This window comes from Nyctereutes procyonoides, unplaced genomic scaffold (assembly GCF_905146905.1).
Source record: "Nyctereutes procyonoides isolate TBG_1078 unplaced genomic scaffold, NYPRO_anot_genome, whole genome shotgun sequence".
NCBI classification, from domain to species: domain Eukaryota; kingdom Metazoa; phylum Chordata; class Mammalia; order Carnivora; family Canidae; genus Nyctereutes; species Nyctereutes procyonoides.
Window position 1 is genome coordinate 2,776,887 of NW_026575146.1, and position 17,565 is coordinate 2,794,451.

A 17,565-nucleotide genomic window follows, 5' to 3' on the forward strand; every position below is an offset into this window, starting at 1 on the left:
CTAGTTTAAGATGACATGTCTTATTCTGAATATATGCAAGAAACAAATGTTAATTCTATCTGGAAAAAAAGAACATTAACAAGATCCTCAAATTCTTTCTACAACAGTTCATAAGCAATGATTGGTCTATAAGGTAGACTAGAAGATGGTAACAAGTGACTGAAAACTAAGAGAAAAAAAAGTTAATAAAAACAGAACCACAGGAATTTAGATATTGGTGTTAATAGACTTGGATTTTTAGTGTAACTATGATTAATATGTCAAAGGAAAGAGATGAGAAGATACATGACCTTACCAGAGAATTGGGATCTATAAAAACATCAAATGTAAAACATATAAGCAAAAAATAGAATAGTTGAAGTGAAGAACACAACTGATGGTTTAACTGTCGATTAGACACGTAGAAGAAAAGATTAGTGAATTAGAAAACAAGTCAATAAAACGTATTAAGACTGAAAACAAAAAAGAACAAAAAGTAAAGGTATGTAAAGGAATGTAAGAACCATACGGGATACCAGTAAAGATCCAGAGTTATTTCCCAGAAGAAGTGGACAAGCATAACACAAAGGACAAGATAGTAGGCTTACATTTAAAACTATTACTATTTACATTGAATGTAATTGCCAGACTGGGTAAAAATAACAAAACTCAAGTATTTGTTGTTTATAGGAGACATACCTAAATACAAAGACACAGAAAGATAAAAGTCACAAAAAAGAAGAGATCCAGACTGCGCAAACCTAAGCAAAACAAAGACATACACATACACAAGATAAGGTCTTACTGTTAGTCAAAGTAGATTTTAAGGCAAGATATATTATCACTGATTAGAAGAGATGTTTTAATATAATATAATGGTCAATCTATCAGGAAGATATATCAATTCTAAATTTGATGCAAGTAATAAAGTAGCTTCAAAATATATACAGCAAAAATGAATGCAACTAGCAGGAAACATACACAATCACCATCATAGTAGGTCTTTTTTAAATGCATTTCTCTCAGTATCTGATAGAATATGCAAACAAAATCATCAAATATTTAAAATATTTAGAAATCGGGAATGGGCTAAATGGGTGATGGACATTAAGGAAGGCACTTCTTTGTGATGAGCACTGGGTATTATGTGTGAGTGATGAATCACTGAATTCTACTCCTGAAACCAATGCTGCACTGTATGTTAACTAACTTGAATCTAAATAAAAACTTGGAAGAATAAGTGAATAATATTTTAAAAATGCAGTTAATGAACCTGACCTAATGGACATATTTAAACACTGCACACAACAACTTCAAAATATATATTCTTTATAAGTGCATCTGGAAAATTTATAAAATTAACTTTTCATACAGCCAGTTTCAACAAATTTCAAAAGATTGAAATCATTCAACATATGTTTTCTGGCAACAATGCAATTAAGCTAAATGAATGTACTTTTAAGGGGGAAATTCCAAAATGCTTAAACATTTGAGTGTTGAAGATTTCCAGGGCCACTCTCAGGTTCAGTGACTCACTGGGAGGAGTCAAAGATTCAGTACATAGTCATACTAAGCTATGATACATTACATGAAAGGATACAGAGCAAAATCAACAAAGGGAAAGGTACATGAAATGAAAAGTAGGGGAAATTAGGTGTAAGTTTCTGGAATCCTCTCCTGGTGAAGTCACACAAGATGCCCTTAATTTCCCCAACTACAATTTGTGGCAACATATGTGAACTGCTGCCAACCACGGAATCATAGACACCTCATGCCCAGAGTTTTTACTGGGGGCTGGTCATAAGGGTAGCCTCTGCCTGGTATATACCAAAATTCCAGGCTTCCAAAAGGAAAGTAGGTGATCAGTATAAACTATGTTGTTTGTATAGTTTAGGAATAGTGAACCACTCTTACCAGTTGGTGGGGGGATGATGATGATGAGGTTCCCAGACGTCAGCCAATGGCCAACCTTGTGATCAGGCCTTTCAACAGATAGCAGTTAGGTTCGGTGTGTTAACTCGTTTCTGCATATAATGGATCAAAGAAGACTTTACAAGGGGAATTAGAACATATGTTTACTTAAATGATAATGAAAATATGATGTGTCGACACCTATGTTGCCACTAAAGCTACACTTAGAAATTTCTCTCTCTAAATGCATGTGTTAGAAAAAAAAGAAAGTCTGAAAATCAATCCAAGTATTCATGTAAATAAATCAGAAAAATAACAAACTAAACTCAAAATAATAAAATTTAAAAAGACAACCCCATGGAAAAGAGAAAATAAACATAGTCAAAAATTACTTCTTTGAAAAATGTAATAAAAACAAAACACTTGTGGGAGGACTAATCAGGAGAAAAAGAATAATGTGAATTGCATACACCAGGGATAAAAAGGAAACATTACAGATATTTTAACCATTACAAGAATAATGAAAATATAACCAATTTATGCTAATCAATTTAAAAATTTACATGAAATTTACCAATTCCTTGAAAAAACACAGCTTATTAATACTGATACAAAGAACATAAAATCTTATTAAGATACATAAATAAAATAAATATGTAATTAAAAACCATTCAATAAATTAAAGCTCCAGGATCACCTGGCTTTAGCAACAAACTCTATAAACTTTTCATGAAGAAATAACACTAAGTACACATGAGCTTGTCTAAAAAATAAAAAAAGAAGAAATATTTCCCAGCTCTATTTATGAGTATAGCATAATCTTGATACCAAAACTTACAAAGACATTGCAAGAAAAGAAAATTATAAATGCAAAAATCCTAATCCAAATATTAGCAAATCAAATTTAGGAATATGTAAAAATGGGAACATATAAAAAGTTGGATTTATTCCCAGAATGCAAGTTTGGCTTAACTCTCAGAAATCAGTAGACATAATTCAGTACAGTCACAAAATAAAGGAGGGAACCAGATCAGCTCATTACACATGAAAAAGTGTTGGATAAAATTTCAACACCTTTTCATTATGCATGGTTGTATAGCCAATGTAACCGCAGGAGGGTATTAAATTTGTTTAAATGGAGAGTTGCTGTTTGAGAGGGAATATCATAGGGAGTATTTTCTTGTGAAATTACCAACAGCAAAATAGAGACATGTCTCTCTCTCTCTCTCTCTCTCTCTCTCTCTCTCTTTCTTTCTTTATCTCCTTCTCTTCCTTTCTTTCATTTGGTCAGAGGAGCAGAAAATTGGCCAAAAGATGCAGGACTTCTCTTTTCCTCCCTTCAGCCAAGCAACCTCATATTTGCCCTTATGGCAATGCTCTTTGTAGGAAGAAATTTCCCCCACAAAACTACACCTGCCTAGCCTTTGTGTTATTTGATATAGGAATGAAGCAACAGGTTCATGAATATATTGGTACTTGCTAGTTTATCTGAGTAGCTAAGTCCTTCGGAGCAAAAACAGGACTTGAAGGAATGGCCCACAGGACAAAAGCATATTACAGCAGAGTAAGAAGAGATTCAAGATGGTCCAGATTCTGGAGACTGAGCCTCCTTGGGGAAATGTCAAACTCATCTGGGATACCACAATAGGGTACCCAGGCACTAGTGGAGGAAGGTATCTGAATTGGAAGGGAGAGGAATGAGACAAACTGTGAATCTAAACCTAAAAAGAGAAGATATGGAATCCATACTAGGAAGAGACCTTGGAGAACATCTTTGAATGCAGGGAAACCAAAGACCTTAGGGATAACTGGCTTCTTGAAGGTCACAGGGCTAGTCAGTAGTAGCAGGAGGAAAATAAAAGCCCTGGTGTTTTGATTTCTAGAAAAATACTCCTCCTATCACATGAAACAAAAATATTACAGCTGTCCCTATCTAGGTTTTTTAATACTAATTGAACAGCTGACCATTAAGCCTACAGAAGCTGATAAGAACACAATTTCTACTTTAAATAAAAAATGAAGCACTGAAAATAGTGTTTAAGTAGGTTTTTTTAAATTGAAATACATTTGACATATAACACTGTGTAAATTTAAGGTGTACAATGTGTTGATGTGATACATTCATATAATTTTCACTGTAGTGATAATTAGCCCCTCTATCATGTCACTTAATTATCATTTCTTTTTTAAGGATTGGAATAATTAATATCTAGTCTCTTAGCAAGTTTGACGATTAAAATACAATGCCATTGTCTTTCTCACTATATCGTGAAACTCCATTAGAGCTGCAGAACTTATTTACTACTTGTTGCAAGTTTGTACTCTTAAACAACACCTTTCCTCCTCTCTTATCCCCCTACCTCCAAGCCCCTGTAACCACTATTTTGCTCTCTGTTTTTATGGATTTGGCTTTTTAAGATTCCACCTATAAGTGAGAACATGCAGTATTTGTCTTTTTCTGTCTGACTAATCTCGCTTTGCATGTCCTCAGGATTCATCCATGTTGTTGCAAATGACAAAACATCCTTTTTTCTCATGGCTGAATAATATTCCATTGTATATATGTACCATATCTTTACCCATTCATCCATCAAAGTGTTCTTAGGTTGTTTCCATATCTTGGCTATTGTGAATAATGGTGCAGTTAAGTAGAGGAGTGCAGATATCTTTTGAATACCCTGTTTTCATTTCTTTTGGGTATATACTTAGAAATGGAATCCAGCTTCGTTTTGTTAACAAATGCAAAAAAAAAAAAAAAAACACAGCAGTTTGTGCAGATAAAAGAAATGACAATTGAGGAAACTTCCAAGATTTGCCTTTATCTTTACTCTTAGATTCTATGTTCCTCAAGAGAAAGTGTTTTTACCAGTTTATTTTATTTCTACTTCATTGTGTTACAAGAGGTGTGTGGTTATAGCAGTCCAGTAATAAATGCTTATTAAATGAATGCATGGAAATATCTGTTTTTAAAAACCCAATAACCCCTCTTATTTTCACCATAAGATTTCTGTTTCTATGCCATCTAATTATAGAAGAGTTAAAAATCCAGGTTAGACAATTTGACATTGTGTTGATATTCTCTCCTATCATTCCTGTAGCAGAGACTAAGTCACCAAATAGCCATTGTCCTTTGCATTTCTGGTCCCCCTTTGTAGTTGCTTAGGCTTCATGACTGTGTTCTGGCCAATGGAAAATGTGTCAAGTAATTTCAGTGCTTAAAAATATTTCCCAGTTCCTCCACCCCAGTCTGCTGTGCTTTGGTAACTTTGAGGCCACATATTCTAGACTCCATAACCTCATGATGGAGTGAGCCACTAAGCCTGTGCTGGGTTTTGACTGACTGAGAAAAAAAAAATCTTTATTATGCTAAGCCTCTGCAATTTGAGTTCACCTCTAACATCAGCTATTTACAATTACTTTATATGTGTTCCTTCTCCCTCCAAATGCTATAATACAATGTGTTTTGAAAACTTAAACTCTTTTGTGCTGACCGTTCTTAAGACTATATTATTCAAACCATATTTTCTTGGAGTTTTTTTATAGAAGGACAGAGGGATCAGAGCTATATAGTAAAACAAAACTGCTTAATTATTTTCAACAGCTTTACCTGATGCCATTGGAACTATCTCTCTCTAAAAGTACATGTGGTGTACTCATATTCTCGAGACATTTTTTACTGATTTAAATTAGTAGATAATAAAAGTTAATTCTTGGTCTTAAGTTCAGAAGTGGCACAGAAATACCTTCTTTATGTCACATCAAATTTTGAGTGGTTACAACAGACATCAATTGAACACATATATATTAAGAGCTGTGTTAGGTAGTGTCAAGAGAGTTGAAAAGAATTTAAGGCCTTGCTTTCAAAGAATCTACCAGCTTGCCAGACCAATGAGACATGCCCACATCCAACAATAGATTTATAACACTTATTCACATTTAACCAGAGAATGCACCTTTTCCAAAGCATCAAGTTTCCTTTGCTGTGTTTTGATTCAATCATAATGTGTTTGACATCAAACCATAGTTTGACATCAAATTATAATCTCAGCAGCAGGCTAGGAAGATAACTCTGAAGTTAAAAAAGTTAGGAATAAAGTTGTAATGGGATCTGAAGAAGGTTGTGTCTTGTCAGGTACATATGATATTGAAATAATATCATCAGTCTAAGAAGTAAAGGAAAACTTTGGGTTTCCCTTATGCAAAGAAACCTCCTCCCACTCAGATAATTCAAAACTCAAAGGATTTTTAGGGGCGAAGAATCCTAAATTAGATTTAAAATAAGTAAGAAAGAAGCCATGAGGAACTTTCCCTCCAGATTTTATAAAAAATTGCTAATTTCTCAGAAACTGTGTACTTAAATATTTTAACCAGAGACCATTACAGCACATACACTACAAATAATAGATTGAAGAAAAAGAAAGTGAGAGCCAAAATTATTGCAGGTGGGAAGTTTTCATCAGAGAATTGAAGTTTGTAAAAGAATAATCAAACAAAAAGTATATAAGAGAAATATAATAATGGATAAAAATATTAAAAGCAACTAACAAGGCTGGGTTGAGAGGAGCGTGGCCCTCTCCTCTCCCCGCCGAGGGCGTGTGCTCGTCGGTTGAGATCTGTGTACTCCGAAAAGGGGGAATCATCTGGCAAAAATGTTATCTTGCCTGCTGTGTTTAAGGCTCCCATTTGACCCGATGGCATGAACTCTGTTCACACCAACTTGCGCAAAAACAACAGACAACCATATGCTGTCAGTGAATTATCAGGTCATCAAACCAGTGCTGAGTCTTGGGGTACTGGCAGAGTCGTGGCTCGAATTCCCAGAGTTCGAGGGGTGGGCCTCACCGTTCTGGCCAGGGTGCTCTTGGAAATATGTGTCGTGGAGGCCGCATGTTTGCACCAACCAAAACCTGGCGCCGTTGGCACCACAGAGTGAACACAACACAAAAGCGATGCGCCATCTGCTCTGCCCTGGCTGCCTCAGCCTCACCAGCACTGGTCATGTCTAAAGGTCATCGTATTGAGGAAGTTCCTGAACTTCCTTTGGTGGTTGAAGATAAAGTTGAAGGCTACAAGAAGACCAAGGAGGCGGTTTTGCTTCTTAAGAAACTTAAAGCCTGGAATGATATCAAAAAGGTCTATGCCTCTCAGTGAAGGAGAGCTGGCAAGGGCAAAATGAGAAACCGTGGTCGTATCCAGCGCAGGGGACCCTGCATCATCTACAGTGAAGACAACGGTATCATCAAGGCCTTCAGAAACATCCCTGGAATTACTTTACTTAATGTAAGCAAACTGAACGTTCTGAAACTTGCTCCTGGTGGGCATGTGGGACGTTTCTGCATTTGGACTGAAAGTGCTTTCCTCAAGTTAGACTATCTATATGGCACTTGGCATAAGGCTGCCTCCCTCAAGAGTAACTACAACCTTCCCATGCATTAATACAGACCTCAGCAGAATCTTGAAAAGCCCAGAGATCCAAAGAGCCCTCCCAGCACCACGCAAGAAGATTCATCGTAGAGTCCTGAAGGAGAATCCACTGAAGAACCTAAGAATCATGTTGAAGCTAAACCCGTATGCAAAGACCATGCGCCGGAACACCATTCTTCGCCAGGCCAAGAATCACAAACTCCGGATGGATAAGGCGGCAGCAGCCTTAGAAGCCAAATCGGAGGAGAAGGGGGATCCAGGCAAGAAGCCCATGGTAGGGAAGAAAGGAAAGAAGGCTGTTGGTGTGAAAAAGCCGAAAAAAACTTTGGTAGGAAACAAGGCTGCAGCTACCAAGAAACCAGCAGCTGACGAGAAACCTGCAGAAAAGAAACCTACCACCGAAGAGAAGAAGCCCGCTGCTTAAAAACTTATATTTGTTTATTCCATAAAACTCGATCATTTTGGACAGCTAATTTTAAATTAAGACCTGATCAAAGACAGTGAGAAACATTTTAAAAAAAAAGGGCAACTAACAAAAGGGACATATTAAGTTCAAAGGATCAATAACAAATTTTATCTGACTTTTGGACAGGTATTATAGAAATAGGAGGCAAAAGAATGACATCTTTAAATGCTGAAAGAAAAAACTTCCAACCTAGAATTCTGTAACAAGTGAAAAATCTTATTTATTTATTCATTTATTTATATTGATGTATAGTTGACATACAATATTATATTTCAGGTGTACAAAGTAGAGATTGGACAATTATATATATTACAAAATGCTCACCACCTTAAGTGTAGTTATCATCTGTCACCATGATTTATTACAACAATGTTATTACAATATTATTGACTATATGCTCATGCTGTACTTTTCATCCTCGTGAATTATTAATTTTATAACTTGATGTTTGTAGGTCCTTGTCCGCTATGTCGCCCATCTCTCCACTCTTCTCCCCTCTGGCAACCACTAGTTTGTTCTCTATATTTACGAGTCTGTTTCTTTTTTGTTGTTGGTTTGCTTTGATTTTTAGATTCTACATGTAAGTAAAATAATACGGTATTTATCTTTCTTTTTCTAACTTAATTTCACTTAGCATGATATCCTCAAGGTCCATCCCTGTTGCTGCAAATCCCAAGATTTCATACTTTTTTATGGCTGAGCAATATTCCTTTATATATATATGTAATGTAATATATATATATATTACATCTTCTTTATTCATTCATCTATATTGATGGACATGGGTTGCTTTAACAACTTGGCTATTGTAAATAATACTTCTATAAAAACACAGGGGTGCATACACCCTTTTGAATTAGTGTTTTAGTTTTCCTAGGTAAATACCCGGATGTGGAATTGCTGGATCATGTGGTTGTTCTATTTTTAATTTTTTGAAAAACCCCCATACTGTTTTCCACAGTGGCTGCAGCTATTTGCCTTCCCCCCAACAGTGCACAGTGTTCCCCTTTCTCCACATCCTCACCAGTACTTGTTAGTTCTTGCTTTTTTAATACTAGTCATTTGATGGGGCTGAAATTATATTCTTTTTTTTTTTTTTTGCATTCAAAATCTTTTTAATAACAAGGCAGGATCTGGGGTTAGTTTTTGTAGCCTCTGCTGGCCCTGCGGCCTCTGGCACGTTCGAACTTCTGGCCCTTGGATCTCACGTAGGGTTTGGTGTGGCTGTGTGGGGTTCCTGGGGCCTTGCCAAAGTGTCTGTACACCTCTCGGCCCTTGCGTGGACCAGAGAGTTAGACGGTGCCACAGCCCTTGGGGGAGTCCAGGGCCAACTGATCGAAAGTGAGCATCTTGCCCCCAGCTTTGAGGATGTGGCTCCGGGCACGGCTACTCACGCGCAGTGCACACACCTTCAGCTTGGGCACCTCCTGGACACGCACATCATCTGTTATGGTCCCTACAACGACAGCTATTTTGTTTTCCCATCCAGGCAGTTTCATCTTCCGGATCATCCGGGAAAGGGACAGAGGTGGCCGCTTGGTGCGACTCATGAACAACCTCTTCAACACAAACTGGTTAAAGGTAGAGTTGGCTCGTCTGGCCAGAAACCTGTACAGCTTGACCAACAGTCTCAAGTAGATGTCCTGGCTCTTGGGCTCCTTGCGCCGAACCTTTCAGTCCTTGTTCTGGTGGATGTCGACTCCCAGGATGGTGCCTCCTGCTCAGCCAGGTCCGGAAAGAGAGAACCTGAAATGATATTCTCATTGTGGTTTTGATTTGCATTTCTCTGATGATAAATGATGTTAAGCATCTTTTAATGTTGTCTGTTAGCCATCTGTATGTCCTATTTGGAAAAATATCCATTCATGTCCTCTGTCCAGAAAAATTTTCTTTAAAAATTATGATAAATACTTTTCAGCAGATAAAAGATTTACACTACAAATAATACTAAAGGGAAGGGACTTTTTCCAGGCTGAAGGAAAAGGGATCCTGGATAGACACACAAGACTACAGGAAGAATGAAGAGCAGCAGAATGGGTAAAAATTTGGGTGATTAAAAATGGTAAATTTAAAACAACAATCACAACAATATTTTGTGGGGCTTACAATCTATGTAGAAGCAAAATGTCTAACTGCAATAGCACGAAGTTGGATAAAAGGAATAAAACTGTTGCAAGATTCTCAGCATGTCTGCAAGGGTGGTAAAGTGTTAGTATTAGGCAGATTGTGGGGAAATAAGGATACATGTTTTGATCTCTAGAGTAGCCAGTAATAAAAAATACAGAAGAATTGGGATGCCTGGGTGACTCAGTGGTTAAGCATCTGCCTTCAGCTCAGGGTGTGATCCAGGATCCGGGATCGAGTCCCACATCAGACTCCCTGTGAGGAGCCTGGTTCTCTCTCTTTGCCCATGTCTCTGTCTCTCTCTGTCTCTCTCTCTCTGTGTCTCTTATGAATAAATAAACAAATAAATCTTTTTAAAAAAATGCATAAGAATGTAAACCTCAAAGATAAAAGAAAATATAGAGGGGAATAATAAAGGCTATCAAAAGAAGGTAGAGAGGACAAAGGAGCATAAAATAAGACAAAGATAAAATAAATAGTAACATAGTCAGTTGGTCAAAACTCAAAACATCAGTAATTAAATTGCATGCAAGTGAATTGAGAGGTGGGAGCAATGCAAGTGTTTGAGGGGAGCGCTCAGAGGTCTCCTTGAAGCAACCCTTGGCAGCTAGTAGGATGTAATAGTTGGGCTCTGCCTAGCTGCATATCAGCCCTGCCTAGGTTGGGACCATGCAGTTGAAAAGTGTAAAGGCCATTGTTGTTTGTTATCTTTCAGATTCTCTGTGTACTCTTCTTTTTTTTTTTTTTTTTTTTTTTTATTTACGATAGTCACAGACAGAGAGAGAGAGAGGCAGAGACACAGGCAGAGGGAGAAGCAGGCTCCATGCACCGGGAGCCCGACGTGGGATTCGATCCGGGGTCTCCAGGATCGCGCCCTGAGCCAAAGGCAGGCGCCAAACCGCTGCGCCACCCAGGGATCCCTCTGTGTACTCTTCTTAAATCATCCCATTCTTTCCTCCCTCATTGGCAATGATCATTTTATCTTTGTATTTACCATTTCCTTGCTTTGCTTTATAGATTTACCAAATATGCACCAATGCCTTCATAATAGAGTTATTCTGTCTTTAAACTTCATATAAATGGAATTATACTGTCTGTACTAATCTTCAACTTTGTTTTTTTGTTCAGTATTATGGTCTTGATATTTATCTGTTTTTGCAAGTAGCTGACATGTGGTTATTTCCCCTGATATATAGTAATCTCTCATATGATGATTCCAATTTTTTTTCCATTCTACTGCAGATAGACATTTGTACACATCCAAGTTTTTCTCTAAGGTATATATCCAGGAGTGGAATAGTTGAGTTATATTCACTGCACAAAATCAACTTTACCAGATAATGCTAAATTGTTTTCTGAAGTGATTTCTGAAGAGGTTTTCTGAAGTGACTACCAGCAGCGTGTAAGTTTACTAGTTGTTCCATATCTTTGACAACACAATTTTTGTGAATGTGCTAGAAAGAAAATGAATTCCGATGAATTTGTGCGCATTTCCTTGCTTACTCATGAGATTGAGCCTATTTTCTACGTCTGTACTACAGGGACTTCCTCAATGAAAGGCTTCTTTCAAGGCTTTTGTCAACACTTTCATGTCATTTTCTTAATGACTTGTAGGAGTTATTTTCTTATAGTTACTTTTAGATTATTACATTTATAATGCTATTTAAATTCTATATTTTTAATAAAATTACATATTCTGTTTTTATTCATATATTGAAATTCAAACTTTTAAAAATTTATATTACAACTAGCAAACTTGATAAATTTTTTTGTTACTTATTTTATTTTTAAAATTTTTATTCAATTTATTTAACTAAAAAAAATAGTCAACCACAGTTCACTCATTTCTCCCATTGCCCCCACCTCTGGCAGCCACCAATGTGTTCTCTGTATCTCTGAGCTTGTGTTTGTTTGTTTTGTTTGTTTGTTTAGACTCCACATATAAGAGAGAGAAAATATGGGCAGCCTATATATAAAATATGGGTGGCTCAGTGGTTTAGCACCGCCTTCAGCCCAGGGGCTGATCCTGGAGACCCAGGATCAAGTTCCACATCGGGCTCCCTGCATGGAGCCTGCTTCTCCCTCTGCCTGTGTCTCTGCCTCTCTCGTGTCTGTGTGTGTGTGTCTTACGAATAAATAAATAAAATCTTTTTTTAAAAAAAAAGAGAGAGAAAATATTATCTTTGTCTAACTTCTTTCACTTAGCATCATGCCCTCAAGGTCAGTTCATATTGTCACAATAGCAAGATTTCATTCTTTTTTATGATTGAATAATATAATTCCATAATTTCCATTCCATAATTTCTTTGTTCATTCATCCACTGATGGAAATTTAGGTTATTTGCGTATCTTGGTTATGGTAAATAATGTTGCACTGAACATGGGGATACATGTATCTTCTTGAGTTAGTGTTTATGTTTACCTCAGATAAATACCCAGAAGTAGAACTGCTGGATCATATAGTAATTCTATTTTTATTCTCCTGTGGAGCCTCCATACTGTTTTCTACAGTGGCTGCACCAGTTTACCTTCCCACTAATGAATGCACAAGGGTTCCCTTTTCTCCACATCCATTATTTCTAATAATTTATGTGTATAGTTTTTTTATTTGTTGTGTTAGCATATCATCTATGAATAATAAAACTTTTGTTCTTCTTCATTAACCTTACAACTTATTTGTTTTTCACATCTTACTGTACTTACTAGAATCTTCAGCATAATGAATAGTAGTGAGAAAAAACACAATTGTCTTGCTCCAGATCTTAAAAACAATGTGTTTCCCCACTTCAAAAAAGTGTGGTGTTTGCTGTAGGATTTTTCTAGCCCTTTAATATGTTAAGAAAATTTCCTTTTGTTCTTAATTTACTGAGAGTTGTTATTGAAAATCAATAGTGAATTTTATTGAAAAAAATATCTCTCTTTAGAGGATTCATATCTTTTCTCACTTCATTTTTAATGTTACTCATTATATTTATTACTTTTTAATACTATGCCACCCTTGACATGCTAGGGTAAAACCAACATTTAAAAAATAAGTGACTTGATTCATTCTGCCATGAATTTGTGTTTGTATCTCTAAAATCTGAGATGTATAGTCAGAATTTGAAGAAGAGAATACCCAGCAGCCCTACTCATAATGGTTCCAGACTAAAGACAATACAGACACCCATCAAGAGCAGATGAATAGGGATCCCTGGGTGGCGCAGCGGTTTGGCGCCTGCCTTTGGCCCAGGGCGCGATCCTGGAGACTCGGGATCGAATCCCACGTCGGGCTCCCAGCGCATGGAGCCTGCTTCTCCCTCTGCCTATGTCTCTGCCTCTCTCTCTCTCTCTCTGTGACTATCATAAATAAATAAAGATTAAAAAAATATTTAAAAAAAAAGAGCAGATGAATAAGCAAATAGTGATCTTTTCATAAGATAGAATACAATACAGCCATGAGAATGAATAACTACAATTATATAGATATATGTCCTAAACAGAATGTTAAGTAAAAGAAGACAGATGCAAATGTATGTATACTATGTAATCCCATTTACGTAAAGTGTAAAATTAGAGAAAACTAATCTGTGCCCAGACCTGGAGACTGTATATGCCTCAGGTAGGGGGTAGAGCAGTGACTGGAAGGGAGTATGAATGGGGTTTCCAGGTTGTTGATAATATAATGGTGGGCAGCCCGGGTGGCTCAGCAGTTTAGCGTTGCCTTCAGCGCCCAAAGCCTAATCCTGAGGACCTGGGATCAAGTCCCACGTTGGGCTCCCTGCATGGAGCCTGTTTCTCCTCTGCTTGTGTCTCTGCCTCTCTCTCTCTCTCACTCTCTGTGTGTGTCTCTCCTGAATAAATAAATAAAATCTTAAAAAAAAGAATATGATGATGATTGGTCTGGTTGGTGGTTATATGGTTTTGTTCAGTTTACAGAAATTCATTGAGGTGTATAGTTTTCTCATGTGGATTATACTTCAACAAATGTTTTTGAATGACAGAAGCAGCATAGACTAGGAAGCAAAAGACATCAATTTTTGTCCAAATTTTGTCCCTTTAAGAGTGTTATTATCTTGTTCAATTAACTTGACCTCTCTGGTCTTGTTTTATTCATCTGTAAAATAGGGAAATAATATCTGCTATATGAAGTGACAGGGTGTAATTAAAACCCATTTGCTCCCTGAGACACCCCACCCTGAGAGTTAAATTATGAGTCAGCATGTAATGGATCAGGAAAAAATATGCAAGGCCATCCTGAGAAGCTAGAATGACTCCTTTCTATTGAAAGAATCAACAGAAATTTGGCTAGCGGTATACATGTATTGAGAGAGGAATGTGCCCAGAAGAACAGAAGTTTGGTCAGCTACAAAACCACAGAACTGAAGAGTACAGGACTAAAATGTGAGTCCTAAAAGAGTACAGGACTCCCAACAAGGAGTCGGTCATCTTGGAAATGCAAAGATCAGATGCCACATACCTTGTGATCAAAGAAGTGAAGGTGCCATTGCTTGGCAGCTATATTTCTAACTGAGGAACGATTAAACTGCCAAAATAGTTTTAGACTTAAGAATCTTGTGACATTTGCTCAAAAGATTAAGCATCTTCAAACTGAATACATGCAATCGTTCATTATTTATCAAACATGTATTGACACCCTCCTCACAGGGAGATATAGATAAATAGACAGGACCAGCCCCGACCTCAAGAAATCAATAGTCTGATAAGGGAGACAGACATGCGTATTAACAATAGTGAGTTAAAGGCTTGGACAGAGGTAAATGCAGAATCTTATGGGACCATTTAGAAAGGATGTCTAATCCATGTTTTTGAATTTGGGGAAAGCTTCCTGGAGGGGAAATATTAAATTTCTGACAAAGTCACTGTAGCTGAATTTCCGAACTTTCAAGACTATGGGCTAAGCCTCGGACCATGGAGAATTTACTGTAGTAAAAGTCACTTTGTGAGATTTCTTGGCTGCCAGCCATACAGCCTGTCTTGGTCTTGACACAACATTTGCCTGGTGGCAGCAGGGTGGGGGAGGGGTGAAGGATGACCCCGGACTCAGGGAGGGGGGGGGCAAGGCAAAAACTAATAATATCTTGTGTTCCTTTGATGGTGGCTTCTGTTATGCCACAATTTGTGTTTGTGGATTTACTTACGAGGTTAAATGCAGCATGCATCAGGTTCCTTAGGAATCCTAAAGACTGGTTCACTTATTAATCACTATCATTTTCTCAGGAAAGTTAGTCTCTGTTTGTAAGACTGAAATATTCAAAATATGTTTCTTCTGATTAAAATATCCAATTCAGCGAGCATTTCCTGAGCACTGCAGAGTGCCTGACCCTACTAGCCAGTGGGACACAGGAATGAGAAAGCTTCTGCCCCAAAGGTGTTCAAATGCAGGTGTGAATAGAAGATGTATACAAATGCTCTGTAAGTTCCTGCGGCTCAGATGGACCAGAGGGGTTCAGCGCCCCCTACCAACCATATCTCCATCAGCATCTTTAAATTACCCAAATGAGCATCCAGTCTACAGAATCAGTGTGTTTGCTTAAGCAACTACAACTTAAAGGCAATAAACCCAATCCCAAATACCCACGTCCAGCAGATGCCTTCCCAAATGACACCCCCATTACAGGATGATGCAACAATATGTTTACAAGAAGAAAAGGAGTCTGAGGAGGAATTCCTGCAGAAACTATCTCTGAGGGGCACCTGGGTGGCTCATTGGTTGAGTATCTGCCTTTAGCTCAGGCAGTAATCCCCCGAGTCCTAGGATCAGTCCTGCATCAGACTCCCAACGGGGAGCCTGCTTCTCCCTCTGCCTATGTCTCTGCCTCTCTCTGTGTCTGTCATGAATAAATAAATACAATCTTAAAAAAAAAAAGAAATTATCTTTGAACATGAATTTGAAGGACCCAGAAAAAAATGCAGACCAGAGAGGAAGGACCCTCAGCGTAAAATCTGGAGATGAGGAGAGAATTTGCAGGGGGGTGGGGGACCCATGGGGCTGGCAGACGGTCCTCATCTGAAGGGACAGAAATCAGAACTCAGAAAGCACTGCTGACAGTGCCAACAAGCTCGCAGACCTCATCTGTACACAGAAAGGGAACATCGAGGAGTTTTAACGGGTTAAAATCTAAGTAAGAACATTTCAGTGGCCCCGTGAGATTGTACTGTTAGAGAGACAGTCGGGGAAGGGGGATGGACAAGGCAAGCGAGAAGAGCCATGCTCGATTTGCTCACATCATGTTCCTTAGTTCTCTGATTCACGCTCACCTTAAATGCTTCTAAGCATTTTTAGCATATGATGCAGACCATTCCGCCTTGCCAGATTCTCCTCACACTGGTTATTTTAGTGCTGTTCTACCTTGCAATAATAGTTGGCGGTGGGGTTTCATCTTAAAGCTATATTGCAGAAATCTTTAAAGTTTTCATAGTCATTATCAATTTGGCAAAAGAAAATTTTGAGGCCATTCTGCTGGATTTGTTTTTTAATCAGTGTGGTTATTTTATGACAGGGAGTAGATCTTGTGCTTTTTTTATAATGCATCATAAAAATAACCACTCATTTAATAAGATAATGCAACAAGAACCCTGGATGCTTGGGTGGTTAATGAATGTGGCAGGATTCTTTCCAAATCAGCAGCTCTGAGCAGGAGACAAACATCAGTGTTTAAACAAAGAACTTTGAATAGGGAATTAATGGGGTGGAGAATTGCTACTTTTAAGCAGAAAAGATCTCATAACCACCCCCACAGTCAAAAATTTTTATTCAAAATGATTTTACTGATTGAAGGAAATGAGACATTCTTGCATATAACTAGCCTCTCTCTCTCTCTCTCTCTCTCTTTCTCTCCCCTCCCCAACTCCTCTCTCTCTCTCTCTTCTCTCTCTCAATCTCTCTCTCTCTCTCTCTCTCACACACACACACACACACACACACACACACACACGAACGTCATAGAAGCCAATTTCCAGAGAATGAAAGTATAGTGTGCTTTCTGGAATTACCAACCACAGGTAAACCCACCCCAAGGAATTTCTTATGTTTACCGTTTATCTCTCGAGCCTTGACCCCAGACACAAAGCAATATTTCTGCTTTATGCAGTTTACTTCTTTGAGAACCTTAAAGAATGATGTCGGCCACTGTGGTTCTTTCTGAGTTCGAACATTAAACATTTCATCACTGATTGCTTTTAGTAAATGTGTGTACAGTGATGTACAGTGATGTCTTTTGTTTCCTAATTATCTGTAATTATGGTTCTTTCACACTTTCTAAGAACTCAAAAGAAAAAGTGAAGAGACAGCAATAGTTTAAACTGAAACTCTAAATAAATAAAAAAGAAAGAAAGCTTCTTATAAATAGGTATGTGACAGCTCTGGGTTACTTATAGTACCTTCAAGAAGTTAGTAAAGAAAGACAAAGGAAATTAAGAATTTCTAAATTACTGTTTCGGTAATTTAGTAAAGAAGTTAGGAAAGAAAGACAAGTAGCTTGAAGAAGTTAGTGAAGAAAGACAAAGGAAATTAACAATTCAATCCCACCTGGACCTGGATCAGTCAATATTACCCCTTCTTTCCTGCTTGAAAGCAAAAATATATGCTATGAGTTTTATTGGAATAATGTGAATACCCTCACAGTCTTCCCCAAAGTTTATCTTCTACTTCTGAACAA

The 17,565-nt window shown here is 37.6% G+C and overlaps 2 pseudogenes; one reads left to right on the forward strand and one right to left on the reverse strand.

The window, feature by feature from the left end:
- The first annotated feature begins 3,471 nt into the window (after positions 1-3,471).
- LOC129499772 (60S ribosomal protein L4-like) lies at positions 3,472-7,809 on the forward strand (annotated as a pseudogene).
- A 1,067-nt stretch (positions 7,810-8,876) lies between these two features.
- LOC129499773 (ribosomal protein L18-like) lies at positions 8,877-17,069 on the reverse strand (annotated as a pseudogene).
- Positions 17,070-17,565: the final 496 nt, after the last annotated feature.